Source organism: Balaenoptera acutorostrata, chromosome 2 (genome assembly GCF_949987535.1).
Source record: "Balaenoptera acutorostrata chromosome 2, mBalAcu1.1, whole genome shotgun sequence".
In the NCBI taxonomy this organism is placed as follows: domain Eukaryota; kingdom Metazoa; phylum Chordata; class Mammalia; order Artiodactyla; family Balaenopteridae; genus Balaenoptera; species Balaenoptera acutorostrata.
Window position 1 is genome coordinate 20,158,903 of NC_080065.1, and position 16,732 is coordinate 20,175,634.

The following is a 16,732-nucleotide window of genomic DNA, read 5'->3' on the forward strand; positions in this document are numbered from 1 at the left end:
ACTTTATAAGACAATAAAATGTGTGATGTCCTACATGCTCTACTATAACCCTTTCAGAAGGTGTGCAATGAATCTTAGCTCTCACATGCAGAACAAATAATTTAGCGTAAATATAATTCTGTTTACAATTACCTACAATCTTAAGGATGGCACTGTAAGATATAAATATAATAAATAATGTAATAATAAAATTATACATTAGTATTTCCATTTTCAAAGTTATTTATGTTTAATTCACATCCTGTGGCATGAAAATGGAGGTAAATTTTTTCACACACACACATACACACACACACACACAAACCTACTGTGCTTTTCCTGTAATGAGGAAGTATACTCATGATGATAGGTAAAGTCTTGTTTATTTGTAAGAAAGTATTGATAATTTATTACTAAGATAATTAACCTATGTATGTCACAAACCTTTTACAACACAATTTCTTTTTTTTTTAACTCCCGTATGTTCCTGCATCCAAAAATGCACTTTCAAACAAAATTCATCTGCGAAACAAATAAATTTTGAACCTATGTGATAAGAAGACTCACCCTTTCTAAGGGTTTCCAACATAGTTAACTTTGTCGTGTCCTGAGTGGGGCACTCAGGACAGACACAGGTGATATGGATGAGGAAGGAGGGGCCTACATTTGAAAACTGTATTACTTTGTATCTTTGTTTGAAATGAATGGAACATAATGGTTTAGATTTTATTTGTTTGTTTTTACATTTAATATACTATCACAAAACATATCTATATTTAGAGGTCTGTTTCTAAAATAATAACAAGCATGTTACATGAAACAACAGAATTTGACTTTGAAAATATCGAATGTTTTGAAATATCAGCATTTTTAATCCTTTCTGCTGCTATAAATCAGCAGGGTTTAATAAGATTTTTGCATACTTACCTAAAAAGTCAGGCAATTATACAGAATATGTGTGGTGAAATATACTTTATACAAAATAAATTAAAACAGTACTTTTGATCTCATGGCTGTATCCTGATATTTCATCTTTTCACAAGAAATTCAGATGTTCAAGAAGATGTTTCTTATAATGTAAGGCAATTTTGTATCAGATCTCATTAGTCACTCACCAAAATGTTAGAGGGTGTACTATTATTTTTATCTACTATTTATTAAATTTTTCAATATCTATACCTATTATACTTATTATTCAAGTATAAGTATCATTGTTTTAATAAACCCTATCTATAAAACAGATTTATACAGATAAATGATGATTAATAGCCAGAAACTGTTATATCTCTAGACTCTGATGTTTAAAGATGTTATAAAACATAAATTCAATGTCCATTAGGAAAGAGATCTACATCTAGCAACAAGTTCAAATGATTGATAAAACATACATAATCAGATTTCTCTATGTACTCCAAGCACACACATGTACAAAATTATAACTTAGAAATAGTTTTTAAATCTATTTTACAGGTCAGTCTCTTTCTTGAGCTTTCACTTAAAAAAAAAAATTAGAAAAACTTTAAGAAGTCAGCCTAATGTCAATGTACCTTTGCTGGTTCTATGGCATTTGAAAAGTGTGCCCGTGAGAAACAGTTCCAAAATTTATTAGAGAAAATAATGGAAGAGATTATATTTTTTAATGAGTGATCTTAAAATACCGAAGAAAATTGCTCTGCCAAACCTCTAATTATCTCAGAATAGCTATAAAGATCTTTAAGAGAAGCTATATGACAACAATTTTTACATTTCTACAACATTTTTTATATAACAGATAATACATAGAAAATTTTACCTTGTAATTCACTTCATGAATGTTTGATGATATTATTTTCTTATGTATGGCTGTGATTGGGTCCTGAAGAGAAAAAAAAGAGAAAAAAATATATGAAAAACTTTCTGACATCTATATCATATATAGTATGCATAGCTATAAAAGGTAATAGCTTATTACAAAATTCTCCATACCACTCAAGAATCCAACTCATGAGAACATAACGGGGGATGGATAGCAAATACAGTTTTTGAAGAGGCAAAATATTGAGGGACTTGAACTGCCAGATTTTTGTTTTTTAGAGCATAGCCATATGTCCCGGGAGCACTGTTAAGAGAAAGAGATTTGAAGTAGTTTGGAGATCTCAATTATCTATTTGTCTACCTATTATCTATCCATCTATTGAAAGCAAAAAGTCTCAGATTCCTTTAGAACACATACTACTCAGAAGCTTCAGGCTCCCTAGGTTCCCAATACGTGTGTTCTCTCGTGGTTGTATTTCAGAACTCTGACCTCTTCAATACAGCCTTTCCTACAACAAGAGGTAAAGTAAAGCCCGAAGTGACTGATTTCTAAGTTTGAGTTTAGGAACTGGTGATGATATAGCGTTCAGGTGCCCTGTTACTAGGAACTAGAATCACTCACTAATAGTGCATGATGCATGCACCCCTGCAACTCTTGTGTGCATGATTTGAGTTGAGGCGCATCAAGGGTTTGCAAGGAGTAATTTTGAAGTTTTGAGTTATTTGAATGTTCTACCAGAGGGTAACTCACATGCGAGCACGTGGGGACTTATGTGTAGCTTACATTTTCTGCAAAGGTTCCCATAGGCCTGTTGGAAATGAGACCAATAGCATACGGATGGTCATTTCATCTCTGCTTCATTGCTGGAAATAAGGCGCTCTCTTCCATGTGTATGGCCTGATGCACAGCACTGACGCTAATTGGGACAAAGTCCTCTAATTTAACTTTTTAAAATCCGGCAAAAGAAAGCTAGTTTATACTTATTCTTAGCTTAGTGAAAACTGCTCAGTCAACCAGGAGATGTCACCAATGAATAACTCCACCTTCTGTGTTGCAAACATTTACTCAAACTTAAGGGAACAATTCAACCAAATACTTTCTGGAAAGGATTTATAATAATGTCCCCTTATTAGGCAACATATATTTTAGTTTCCTATTAAATCACACCTATCTTGCCTCTACTTCAGCTATTTCTGTGTGCCTAATATTTTAAAATTCAACAATTATTTTAGAGACAATTTCAACAAATACTAATTTGCACTTCTGAGCTCATAAAGTAATAAAAAAGTACACTTCTAACTAGAGACGGAATATTTTAGAAGATATATATGTAGTCCCATCAAAATGTATTCTCACTATATAGGTCACTGTTTCAAAGGCATTCGTATTATATTGTATTCTCCTTGATTTCAAATCTCTTTCAAAATTACAGGCTTATTATATATTCACAGGAACTAAAGTCTTTCCATGTTGTCCAAAAATAACAAAAAAAAGAGACATGACTGCATAATACAATAATACTATAATCCTTTGATTTAATTTTATTTTATTTTATTAAGATATTATTGTTTTAGAGCAGTTTAAGGTTCATAGCAATGTTGAAGGGACGATACAGAGATTTCCAATATATCCTCTGCCAAAACACTCATAGCCTCTCTCATTATCACCATTCCCTACCAGAGTGGTATATTTATTACTATTTATAAACTTACACTGACACATCATAATCACCCAAAGTCCACAGTTCACATATGGTTCACTCGTGGAATTGTACAGTCTATGGGTTTGTAGAAATCTATGACATATATTCATTATTGGGGTATCATGCAGAGTATTTTCACTGCCCTTGAAATCCTCTGTGCTCTAACTATTCATTTCCCCCCTTCCCAATTCCTGGAAAACGTTGAACTTTTTATAGTTTTCATAGTTTTGCCTTTTCCAGAAATCATGCAGTATATAGCCTTTCCAGATTGGCTTCTATCAGTGATATGTATTTAAGGTTTCTCCATATCTTTTCATGACTTGATAACTCACATATTTTAGTGCTGAGTAATATGCCATTGTCTGGATGTATCAGTTTATTTATCCACTCATCCACTGTAGGAATCTTGGTTGCTTCCAAGTTTTGGTAATTATAAATAAAGTTGCTATGAATAAAGTGTGCAGGCTTTCGTGTGGATATGATTTCCACTCTTTTGAGGTAAATATCCAGGACTGTGATTTTGAATTGCATAGTAAGAGTATGTTTAGTTTTGTAAGAAGTCACCAAACTGCCTTACAAAGTGACTATACCATTTTGCATTCCCACCAGCAATAAATGAGAATTCTTATTGTTCCACATCCTCACTGTCATTTGCTGTTGTCACTGTTCTGGAGTTTGGCAGTTATAATAGGTGTGTTGCAGTATCTCATTTTTTAAATTTGCATTTCTCTCATGACATACGATGTGGAACATTTTTTCATATATTTATCTGCTATCTGTATATCTCCTTTGGTGAAATATCTATCAAGGTCTTTGGTCCATTTTACAAATCAGATTGGTTTATTATTGTTGAGTTTTAAGGGTTCTTTGTATATTTAGGATAAGAATCTTTTATCAGATGAGTCTTTTGCAAATGTTTTCTTCCAGTCCATGGTTTGTCTTCTGATTCTATTTATAGTGTCATTTGCAAAGCAGAAGTTTTTAATTTTAATGAAGTCCAGCGTGTCAATTATATCTTTCACGGTTTGTGCCTTTGGTGTTGTATCTAAAAAGTCATCACCATACCCAAGGTCATCTTGGTTCCTCCTATATTATTTTCGAAAACTTTCATACTTTTGCATCTTACATGAAGTTCTGTGCTTCATTTTGAGTTAATTTTTGTGAAAGTTATAAGGTCTGTGCCTAGATTCTTTTTTTCTTTGCATGTGGATATCCATTTGTTCAAGCACTATTTGTTGAAGGAACTATGTTTGTTCCATTGTATTGCCCTTACTCCTTTGTTAAAGATCAGTTGACTATATATATGGGGGCCGGTCTATATCCTGTTTTTATTATTTTCTATTGATTTACTCAGCTGGTCTTTCACAACACTGCATTGTCTTGATTACTGTAGATGTATAGTAAGTCAGTTAGTGTCAGTCCTCCAGCTTTGTTCTTCTCCTTGAATCATGTGTTGGTTATTCTGGGTCTTTTGCCATTCCATATAAACTTTATTTTATTTATTTATTTATTTTAAAAATACATTTATTTATTTTTGGCTGCGTTGGGTCTCTGTTGCTGCGCGTGGGCTTTCTCTAGTTGCGGCAAGCAGGGGCTACTCTTCGTTGCAGTGCGCAGGCTTCTCATTGCAGTGGCTTCTCTTGTTGCCAAGCATGGGCTCTAGGCACGCGGGCTTCAGTTGTTGTCACACACGGGCTCAGTAGTTGTGGCTCACGGACTCTAGACCGCAGGCTCAGTAGTTGTAGCACATGGGCTTAGTTGCTTCACAGCATGTGGGATGTACCTGGACCAGGGCTCAAAGTCATGTCCCCAAAAAAAAAAAAAAAAAAAGTCATGTCCCCTGCATTGGCAGGCTGATTCTTAACCACTGTGCCACCAGCGAAGTTCCCACTCCATATAAACTTTAGAATCACTTTGGTGATATCCATGAAATAAGTGGCTGGGCTTTTGGTAGGAATTAATTGAGTTTATATATCAAGTTGGGAAGAAATGAAATCTTGACAATATTGTCTTCCTAATCATGAATATGGAATCTCCCCATGTATTTAGTTCTTCTTTGATTTTGTTCATCAGCGTTCTGTAGTTTTCTTCATTTAGATCTTGTACATATTTGGTTGGATTTGTCCCTAACTATTTCATTTTTTGAGTGCATGTGTAAATGTTATTGTATATTTGATTTCAAATTCCACTTGGTCCATTGCTGATAATACACTTTTGTGTATTAACCTTGTATCATGCAACCTTGTTATAATCACTTATTAGTTCTAGAAGTTTTTTGGTCAGTCCTTTTGGATTTTCTGTATGGACAATCATGTCATCTGCAAACAAAGATAGTTTTATTTCTTCTTTCCCAATCTTCATACCTTTTTATTTCCTTTTCTTTTTTATTTCATTACCTAAAACTTTTATTAGATTTTTAAAAGGAATGGTGAGGGGGGACATCCTTGACTTATACCTGATCACAGCAGGAAATCTTCAAGTTTCTCACAATTAAGTATGATGACAGAACTATTTGATTGTGCTTTTTAAGAACCATACCAACCCAAAGACAAATCCAAGTGTTATATTGCTTTTGTTTTTGTTTTTTTAAGAATCAGAATTTATCTGTACGAATATCAGTGAGAAGATAATGTATTTAAAGATCTCTGTTGAAATAAGCTTCTCTCCCAAGGTCACGTCCTCCTCCCAGGAAAGCTAATATTCAATAACAGACTGTCATTGAGATATAAAGACTTGGTCCCCTTAACCCAAGTAGATAAAGCACTAAAGGGTCATCCATCATCAGAATTCCTCATATAGTCTGTTGAGCCCTCTTCTGCAGTTACCTCAGAACTTAACTTCTTCTGCTACTTATTTCCATTTTCTTCCTTCTCTTTCCTTACACATGTTTTCATGTAAATATTACCAGCCAATTAATCTCCTGCATAGTAATCTCCATCTCCTAGTCTTCTTCACAGGTAAGTCAACCTGCAATATAGCCTATATACTCTGCAACTTTACTGCACATGTGGTGGGAAGGCAATAGCTCTGAAGTCAGATCATTTGCTTAAAAACCCAAGTTATGCACATACTAGCTGGATCACTGTCAGCAAGTTACTTACCTTTTCTGTTTTGGTAAACTCTGATTTTTTAACCTAGAGGCTACCTTGAATGGACCTAAAATAATATACTTCATGAGCCTGGGAAATTATGAATATGAGTAGAATTATGTAACACCAGGTTATCAGTCAATCAATTTGGAAATATCCACAAGAATGATTTTAAATTAAGGCAAATATTTACCTATAGAAAGATTCATTAGAGAATCTCTTGTGATAAAGAGAACATTTAAAATAATATAAAATATTAAAAATTAAACTACAGTTGTATGTAGCCAATGAAATTATATGTGAAGATTTTAAGGACATGGGAAGCATTCATGACATAATAGTGAGCAGGAACATATGAATATGACATAGTTAATGCTTGTAAATATGTAATATTTATAGAAGGAGGAAAACACTCCCAAAATGTCAGATGTAAATGGATGAAACCTCACAGAAAAGAGCAATGAGAGATAATGTTGGATTGGCAAAGTGACTCTTGAACACCTGACAAAGAGGTCTGTATTTATTCTAAGACTAGGGTACTAGTTTAAGAGTATTCTTTCAAAATATACTTTCCATTATTTATTTTTCTAGATTAAAATATGCTTATAGCTTCTTAGTGCCTAATTATATATAAGAATAACCTATGGAAATTTTATAAATTGTATGTCTGCTCTGCCCAAAGATTTTACTTCAGGATTAAAAGATATTGATGCATTGAATGATTAGAGATTTATAAACAGCAGTGGAAAAGTAGCACGTGGTATGTATATGAAGAAAGAGGTAGCAGAAAGAGGTATAAAGACCCATTATTATATGTATCACTATCATTGTAGACATAAGAATAAACAGTTATGTTAATTGGGGTGACAGCAATAGAAATGATGAAGAAAAGATGAATGAGAACAGTTTGTTAACAAATAATCTCTATGTTTTGGTACTTAATTGGACAAGGGAGTCTGAAAATTGAAAAGCTGTGATAATTCCACAAAATAAAAAAAACTTGAGTGGTGTGTGTGTGTGTGTGTGTGTGTGTGTGTGTGTGTGTATGGAGAGAGCGAGAGAGAGTGATTTCAAGATAAAAATATTTTCATGTAGACATATAGAGAGGACCAGAACATTGATAGATATGTTATCTATCACCTGTAGATATAGGTGTAAATATAGAAGTAAATCAAAATCAAATAATATTACAGCCATAGAAATGGATGAAAATCTGGGATAGAACAGAACACAATGTTTTCTTCAATGAAATTCCATTTTAAAAGGAGACAGAAAAGAGAATCAGAGAATAAAATAGGGCACATTTATCTCCAGGAAAAAATAAAAAATAAAAACTTGAGGGTCAAAGTAAGCAGTCCACTGTAGAATTCAAGTAGGCCAGCTGCTACCACAGATTTTGGCTTAAAAGACCCTATTCCTTATCAAAATATTACAAGTCTAAACATTAAAAACAACTTAGATCTATACACATTTAGTTCATTCACGTAGCCATTCAAATACTTATGGCTAAACTATTACATACCAGGCATGGTAATATGATCTGGATATACAAGGAAGAGACTCTAGTACGCACCCTCAAGGAGATCATAGTGAAACGGTGATAAAGCAGCAAAACAAAATTCAATGTATGAAATGTTAAGGAAGGCTTCATGGATTGTGTTCCACTATTCTGGCAACATATCAGATTGGCCACTGGGTGAGAGGTTTTCATAACAAGAAAACATAAATACAAAAGAAATAATTTTCAACCAGATTTTTAAATGGAGGAGGAACAGAGAGAAATGAAACTATTTCTTTACCAATTATTCACTCATTTAATTTGCTCTTTCTGTACCATATTGGTTTCAGCAGCATTCCAATAACTGAATTTAAATGTAGACTGGGCAAGCCTGTCATGTGAAAAGTTGTAGGTATTTGTAATGTTAAAACTCCACATAAACTTGGATACTTTAATGCTCTATTTAACTTCTAAAGAATAATTCAAATATTATATTGAATTTGCAATAATCTATTAAGTAATTCATGAACAAATTAACTGTGGTATTCACAGTCATTGTACCTTTCAATTTTTTTTCAATACAATATCCAGTTCCTATGATGTAAATGTTTGTGATTACCATTATCATTATCATACTTATGCCCAATATAATAACTGTTAAACAGAAATAGAGTCTTAAAATACCTGAATAGCCATGAAATGGCTTTTGGCTGGTTTGGGGTAAAAACAATCTCAGAGAAAGCTGGCATTAGTCACGAAAGTGAATTCCAAGTATTCTGACCCTGAGATTCATACCATTTTAGCTAGCGAAACCCTAAGTCGAGAACACAGTTAAGCTATGCCTAGACTTCTGACCCATGGAAACTTTCAGATAATTTAGTACACAGCATAGAAATGCATAACGATTTTGACATTTGGAATTGAGGTACTGGTACAATAACAACAACAAAAATTATTTTTAAATGTGTGAGTAGCTTTGAAACCAGGAAGTTGCTGGAGACTGGAAACATTTTAAGGAGCATGAGAGGGAAAGCCTACATTCCCTTCAACAGACTGTTAGTTTGAAATCTGGATTTGGAAGATCCTGCCAGGGAGGGTCCAGAAGGAAGGGAGGAACATGTTACTGAAAACTATACGAGGGAAAACCTCTGTTATACAGTGACAAAAGATTTGTAAAACTGTGTCCTGCAGTTATGTGGGAATTTGAATTTATAAATGACAGACTTGGACCTCTAGCTAAATGCCAAAAGTGCTGCCTAGTTTCTTCTTGCTGATTATAGTAACATGCAAAAGGAGAGAGATAAATTTAGGGAAGAATTGCTAAACAAAAAGAAGCAGAACTAGATGACTTTAAAGTTATTGGCTCTCCAGACGGCAAAAGATGCTAAAAGTCATAAGTAACTGCTGGAAATCTGGCATAGAGGAAAGACTGAGGGTGGAACTGTACAACCTTTAGTTAACACCTTAGAAAGATCAAAATGTTGGAGGATTTAGTCACACTTGGCGTTTTCAAGGGATTAAGGATGTGCCTACAGATTTTTCTCAACCAAAAGCTCAAGGGGTGAAGCTAAAAGTCACAAAAGCTTTTTTGTAGGCTTTAATACCCAACGAAGAAAAAACCATTTCAGAATCATTATGGACCAGTTATTCATGCTTACTATCCCTTTTTTTTTTTGGAATCGGAATGTTTATAACTGTTGTTCTGTGCCTAACCTGCCATTGTAAGTCAGGAGTGTTGGGACTGATAACTTGTCCCTTTGGTTTTCCAGGTCCACAAATGGAGAAGAATGTGCCCCAGGAGATCTACTTCATAGACTACATCCAGGCCTATCTCTACACCCGGCCTGATTTAGATTTTGGACTCTGAGCTGGCGCTGTAATGAAATAAAGCCCTGAGAACACTGGAAGGGGGTAAATATAATTTACATTTCAGACGGTCTTAATTAGTTGGGGGTCAGAGGTGGGCAGATTCCCGCCCCCTGGTGTACTGACTGTGTATAATCATCTCCACTTTAGTGTGGGCAAGAACTAAGAATGTAATGGTATAGTCAATCCATGATTATATTATGATATATAAAACTCTGTATAGCAGGCTGATTCTCCTGCTGGTTTTGCAAAAATAAGTTGTCATGTTTGACTAAGACTTGAGGACTAACTTCAGAATCTGAAAGAGACATCTGGCAGATAGCCAGCAAGAAGACGGATTGTGCAGAACTAATTTCTTCCAAAAAAGAATGAGCTTAGAAGAAGATCCTGAGCCTCAGATGGGCGTGTAGTCCCAGTTAACTCACTGTTCACCCTTATGAGAGCCAGATAACCCAGGCCTGGACCCCTGAGTCACAGGAACTATGAAATAACAAATAGATGTTTTAACCTAAGCTTGTGGTAATTTGTTCGTGGCCACAGAAAACTAATGAAACCACCCTCAAAGTGATATTAGGAATCAGTGAACTTTTGATTCAACTTTTTTGATTTATATAGTTAAATGTAAATGCATTTGTTTTAGCAATGTCCAAAAATGTTTTCCTTCAGTATTATCCTTTTGTGAAAGTGAATAATTATCAGTAGAACATTTAAATTTTTTTCAGGTATTTTAAAATGTGTTTATATGTTAAAAATATGAAAAAAATCAAAAAAAACAAAATGAGTTGAAAGAGAATTTTGAATATAAAAATAAGGACATTTTACTTATGAGATACTTTTATAGTCTATATGCACTAATCATTATAATCTATCACTCTACAGCTTGGAATGTAGAAATTGACTCTATTCCATAAGTAAGGTTTGCTAAAGAAAAATAATCACATACTGTGAAGTTTGGCTTTGTACTTTTAACATAATGATAAAACAGAACATTTTGACTGAATCACATTAGAAAGACATCAGCAGTACAACTCTTCTACATAATATAATTAGGAGAGCAATGAATAAATAATCCTTTGTTCCTTGACACAAGGTGCTGCTCATTCATTAGTAGAAGGGTCATTTGTAAGCCAATTTTTCTTATTACCCTGAAACGATATTGTTGTTAAATTATGATAAAGGGGAAACCATAAAGTGGGAAAGAATTTTAATGGTCATTATCTTCATTAGCTAATGAGATGTGCTAATTATATTCTTAAATGATAATGATTTAGTAGCCTTGGCATAAAGGGCTCACAGAGCAATAACTAGGCAAGTCTCCTTCAATGTGTGTCCACAATGTTGAAAGAGACATAATAACTGAGAGCAATAATTATGCTATGTATACTATTATTCATTAAAAATGTCTATCTACGTTATGTCTGATTTATGTTGTTTTTCCATGTGATACATTTGCATAAAATCTCAGGTACTGAAAATGTGACATAAAAATTTCATGAAGGCTTCACTTCTTGAAGCATGGTCCCTAGACCCCTGGAAACCTCTGAGACCCTATCAGGAGATGTGTGAGGTTGAAACTATTTTAACAGTACTTCAATGTTACATTTACTATTTTCACGGTGTTGACAGGGCCATTGACCAAAAAAAAAAAAGAAAGAAAAAAATCGTAAGTAAAATTGCTTGTTTCTTAGCATAAATCAAGGAAGTGGCTCCCTACTGTACTAAGAATTATTATAATCTTCAGCATTCTATACTTGCAGGAAAAAGAGACAGACAGAGAGAGAAGAAGAGAGAGAGAGAAATTACAGAACACCACTTCATAGAAGAGGAAATAACTACTCCATAAAAACATAATATGTGGTAATCCTCACTAGTAAATAAATAGCTCAACTTGACACTCAATACAAACAAAAACCAGTGATATCAAAAGCTAGCAAAGGGCTTCCCTGGTGGCGCAGTGGTTGAGAGTCTGCCTGCCAATGCAGGGGACACGGGTTCGAGCCCTGGTCTGGGAAGATCCCACATGTCGCAGAGCAACTGGGCCCGTGAGCCACAACTGCTGAGCCTGCGCGTCTGGAGCCTGTGCTCCGCAATAAGAGAGGCCGCAATAGTGAGAGGCCCGCGCACCGCGATGAAGAGTGGCCCCCGCTTGCCACAACTAGAGAAAGCCCTCGCACAGAAACGAAGACCCAACACAGCCAAAAATAAATAAATAAATATTTTTTAAAAGTTAGCAAAAATGTAGATAATGGCCTAACTATATGTTACTGACAGCTGTGAAAAATCTCTACTCGTACCTTGGGCGGAAAAAAATGGTATTACTTAGAAAATTTGCTCTTAGCATTTACTCAGAGAGACTTATACAAGTCCACTAAGACAGGAAAAGGATGGAAGGGAGTTGTGTGAAAATCACCCTTATATCCATAACACAGAATGTATTACAACTGTAATGATCTCAGGGGAAAAATCAGTAAAGAAAATATACATCAATTTACTTACGAAAATTTTAGAAACAAAAAACTGTGGATTTCAGATACATTTTGTAAACTTGTAGAGAAAAAAAAGGAATTACTGACACAAAATTCAGCTACCTGATTGTTCATGGGAAGAGGGAGGGAAATGAGATCAGAGAGGAGACTGTGGAAGTTCAGCTGGTCAGTGGATAAAGGAATTGTCATTTTACTATTTTTTTTAATTCATTATGCTTTTTAAAAGTATTCATTTGTTGATATTAAATATTTTATTTAAAAGTTAAAAAAGGAAGTGATTGAATTATCTATTTCTTTATGGATATGTATGTTCTGCATGAATAATATCTAATAATGCTAGACATGATATACTGCCAGTTCTCTTGCTATGGGTAGACGATGCCATAGTAATGATAACAAGGTACCATGGAGTGCAGTCATCTACTGTTCTTCATCTCCAGAGTTGCATGTTCTTTCTTTGCAGAGAACATGGTATTCATTCTATTTGGAAGAAAAGCTCAACCAGAAGCTTTCCTCTTCTTTTTTTTCTTTTTTTTAAACTGAGTTTCTATCATTTATAAATGTAAAATTCCATCCACTACTAAGAGATGAAGCAATGTTTTCAAATTGCGTCGTTCAAAGAGGATGGCAGAAGTATACGAAATCAGTTCACAATGTTCCCCAGGAATGTTTCCTCCAGTTCTTAAAACTTATTATAATTCCAAAATATTTTGGTCAAACTGACTCTCACTTTTCAGTGGAGAGATAAGGTAATTGAGGTAATGAATTTTAAAGCTGAGAAAAGAGGAAAACTTTTATGGCATGATGTGGAGAAATACACTATTAATGTTCAAAAAAGTCACTTTGTAATCCAATTTTCCATTCTTGTGTGAGTCTAAGAGGACATGGAAAGGCAATATGAGTAATACTCCATTATATTTCTCCTCTTATGTCACATTTAAGCAAAAGTCACATTTTTTCACGGATCATTCAAAGGCAATAGAAACTTCTATATGAAAACTATACTACTGGGAAAAAAATGACCTTGAAGAAGAGATGTCATGTATTCTCTTGTTCTATTAACTACATTATGATAAAGATGCGATCTCTATAATCAACAATTTTAATTGTCCAGAAAATCCTTCCCAAATTAATGATTTTTAAAGAGTTATCAGTACCCCTTATCCCCTCTGTTACTTTGCCTTATTCTCTCTGTTATTTTGTAAACCTACCCATCGAATTTGACATTTAATCTCTGTTTTACTACAAATGTAACTAATATTTTTTTCCTGAGCATTTTTCATGTTTCAATTGGGATCAAAAAACTATCCTTCTGCTTGCTATATGCTGGAGAAGGGGACTTAATAATTTTCATCAGCTGTGAGCTCTTCCATTATTTACTACTGCCTGAGAAAAAGGTCATGGTTCTTTTAATTTTCATTACCTAACTATAAAAATATAAACATATAACAGTAGGTAGAATCAATTGTACATTAAGTCTACTGATTCAGAGGTAAATCATAAAAGCATATTTCTTTTTTAACCTAAATATTTATTTTAAAAAAGTAATTAACAGCAATGCAAAAATGCTCAAAACGCAATCAATTAAAATAATGCTTTATAAAGTCTTATTATTTTAACTTAATATAACATGATACTCTGTTCTGTCTGGACTGTTTAAAAGACTTAATACTAATTAAAGATATGATAATCCTCATATGCTATAACCAAACTATCAATATTCAATGAAATAGTGAAAGTTGCCAGTGATGCTGCTGCTAATTGTGACCTATTTGCTAGTTTGCATATTAAATCGTTTAGAAGTCCTTAATCAAAAAGTGCTTTAAAATTACCTCAAGGAATAAAATTTTTAAATACTAATGTAATTATTCCACAATCACTTCAGCAAAGAATTTTTGAGTTGTGAATGACTGCCCTTAAAGAGAAATACAACAGGAGTTAAATATGAAAAAACTTAATTTAATAGTGTATCTATCAACGTAATATCAAAATTTTCACCACCTATATTATGTTAATTCTAGAATTAACTAGATTGCTCTCCCTTAGACCATATAAACCTGGCAGTTGGTAATATACTTATTTTAATGATTATATGTGACATCAAAAAAAGAGACACAAAACAACAATGACAACAAACTCTAAAATAGATCTTGTTAGCTATCTAAAATTTTCTGAATGATTGAATCCATTATTTGGTAATTATTTATTCTAAAAAAATTCACACAGATAGCGTAAGTCCTATATTTTTCAATTTCCAAATACCTGGCATTAAAAAAATGTGTGGCTTTACAGTAACACACAATGAAGCTTTTTGTCAGGCACGGGGATATGTGTATGCTCTGCAGGCATGTGAGCTGAGATATTCATCAGTCAGAGCTGAAATTCTCCATTTCACTAGTTGACAAATCTACTGGGATGTCTAGTTCTCCCAAGAATAATTTGCTAGTGATAAGAAGAAAGATATGAAGAAAAGAAGACTGATATCAGGATATATTGGGAGAGTGTTAAAAGAGAAGCCTGTGTAACTTGAAGATAGTATCTAAATAAGCCCAGTTCAATCTAAGACAAATGTTACATTACCCAAAATTTACCTAAGCAAAGACAGCATCTGTCATTTACATTGCATGATATTTAACATGCAACTTTGAAGTTAAATTTATTTCGTATTGACTTTTTAACGTTTATGCCCTTTTCTCTAGCCATCAGCTCTCTATTAGAGATGATATTTCTGAAAATAGGAAATTTTTTTTTGGCTTGTTTTTTGGTAATGTATAGAAAGGAGAGTTCTTCATTAATAAAACTACATTATAAAAAGGCAAGAGAAAAAAGTCCAAGGAAAGAGAAGAAATCCCCCCCATTTTTTCCTCGATGAATGCTACTCATGTTTTTCCTTGTGTGGAAAATAAAATGAAACACTCTAGAAAAAACTATCTCTTTAAGAACAAAGGTGCAGTTTTCTAATTAACCCAATATATACTATTTCTATTTGACAGAAGAAACTTTCAGAATAAAATACCAGTTTATTTTAGAACGCCTAGGGAAATAAGGTGCAGGAGGGATGCAACAGGTTATAGAAAGTGAAGAATATGGAATTAATCTGAGGCTGGAGGGGGTGTAAAAATTAAAATGTATATATATACACAATATATAGAAAGTTAAGCTTATTTTCTAATATGCTTATGCCTTACAATTCATAAAAAATAAAACAAGAAAAATAAATACTGAAATAAATTCTATTATTTTATCTTTGTACAAAATCAGTTGACATGAGTGACTGCCAAAGCTCATAAATCCCTCCTTAAACACCACTGTTATTGGAAACAAAAGCCTAGAGAATATTTCATGCAGGGGAATAATGAGACATGTTTGCAGTCTAAAAATTTCCCTGGTTAACAATTTGGGATTGAGGGAATAAGAAATGAACACAAGAAAATTAGTTAGACTATGGTCATAATATAGAAAAAATATATCTATATATGGTTTAAGTGAACACAGTGGAAAGGAAGAGGGGAAGACATATGTGAGCAATATTTAAGGTACAATGTATCAACACAAGGTTAAATAAGTTAATAGAGTGGGTGTGAGCTGGAAGATGTGTCACTATCCTTCAGATTTTTGTTTTATAAATATAAATAAGTAGTCAGGACCCTCAAGATGGTGGAGGAGTAAGACATGGAGATCACCTTCCTCCCAACAAATACATCAGAAATACATCTACATGTGGAACAACTCCTACAGAACACCTACTGAACGCTGGCAGAAGACCTCAGACTTCCTAAAAGGCAAGAAACTCCCCACGTACCTGGGTAGGGCAAAAGGAAAAAGGAAAAACAGAGACAAAAAATAAGGACGGGACCTGCACCTCTGGGAAGGAGCTGTGAAGGAGGAAAGGTTTCCACACAATAGGAAGCCCCTTCAATGGTGGAGATGGGGGGTGGGCAGGGGGAAGCTTCGGAGCCACGGAGGAGAGCGCAGCCACAGGGGTGCAGAGGGCAAAGCGGAGAGATTCCCACACAGAGAATCGGGGCCGACCAGCACTCACCAGCCCGAGAGGCTTGTCTGCTCCCCTGCCGGGGCGGGCGGGGGCTGGGAGCTGAGGCTCGGGCTTCAGAGGTCAGATCGCAAGGAGAGGACTGGGGTTGGCGGCGTGAACACAGCCTGAAGAGGGCTAGTGCACCACAGCTAGATGGGAGGGAGTCTGGGAAAAAGTCTGGACCTGCCTAAGAGGCAGAGACCATTGTTTTGGGGTGCGCGAGGAGAAGGGATTCACAGCACCACCTAAATGAGCTCCAGAGATGGGCGCAAGCTGCGGCTATC

The 16,732-nt window shown here is 34.5% G+C and overlaps 1 protein-coding gene across 6 annotated transcripts in view; it reads right to left on the bottom strand.

Moving 5' to 3' along the window:
- The window catches only part of CDH18 (cadherin 18), a 993,557-nt gene that overhangs the window by 703,352 nt on the left and 273,473 nt on the right, over positions 1-16,732 (bottom strand). For 5 of the 6 annotated variants that reach the window (XM_057541771.1, XM_007188232.3, XM_057541770.1 and 2 more), the window contains one exon: positions 1,772-1,834. The exons of the other annotated variant lie outside the window; for it this stretch is intronic. The gene's annotated coding sequence lies outside the window, so the exon portion shown is untranslated. The remainder of the gene's footprint in view (positions 1-1,771; positions 1,835-16,732) is intronic. 6 annotated transcript variants of the gene reach the window in all.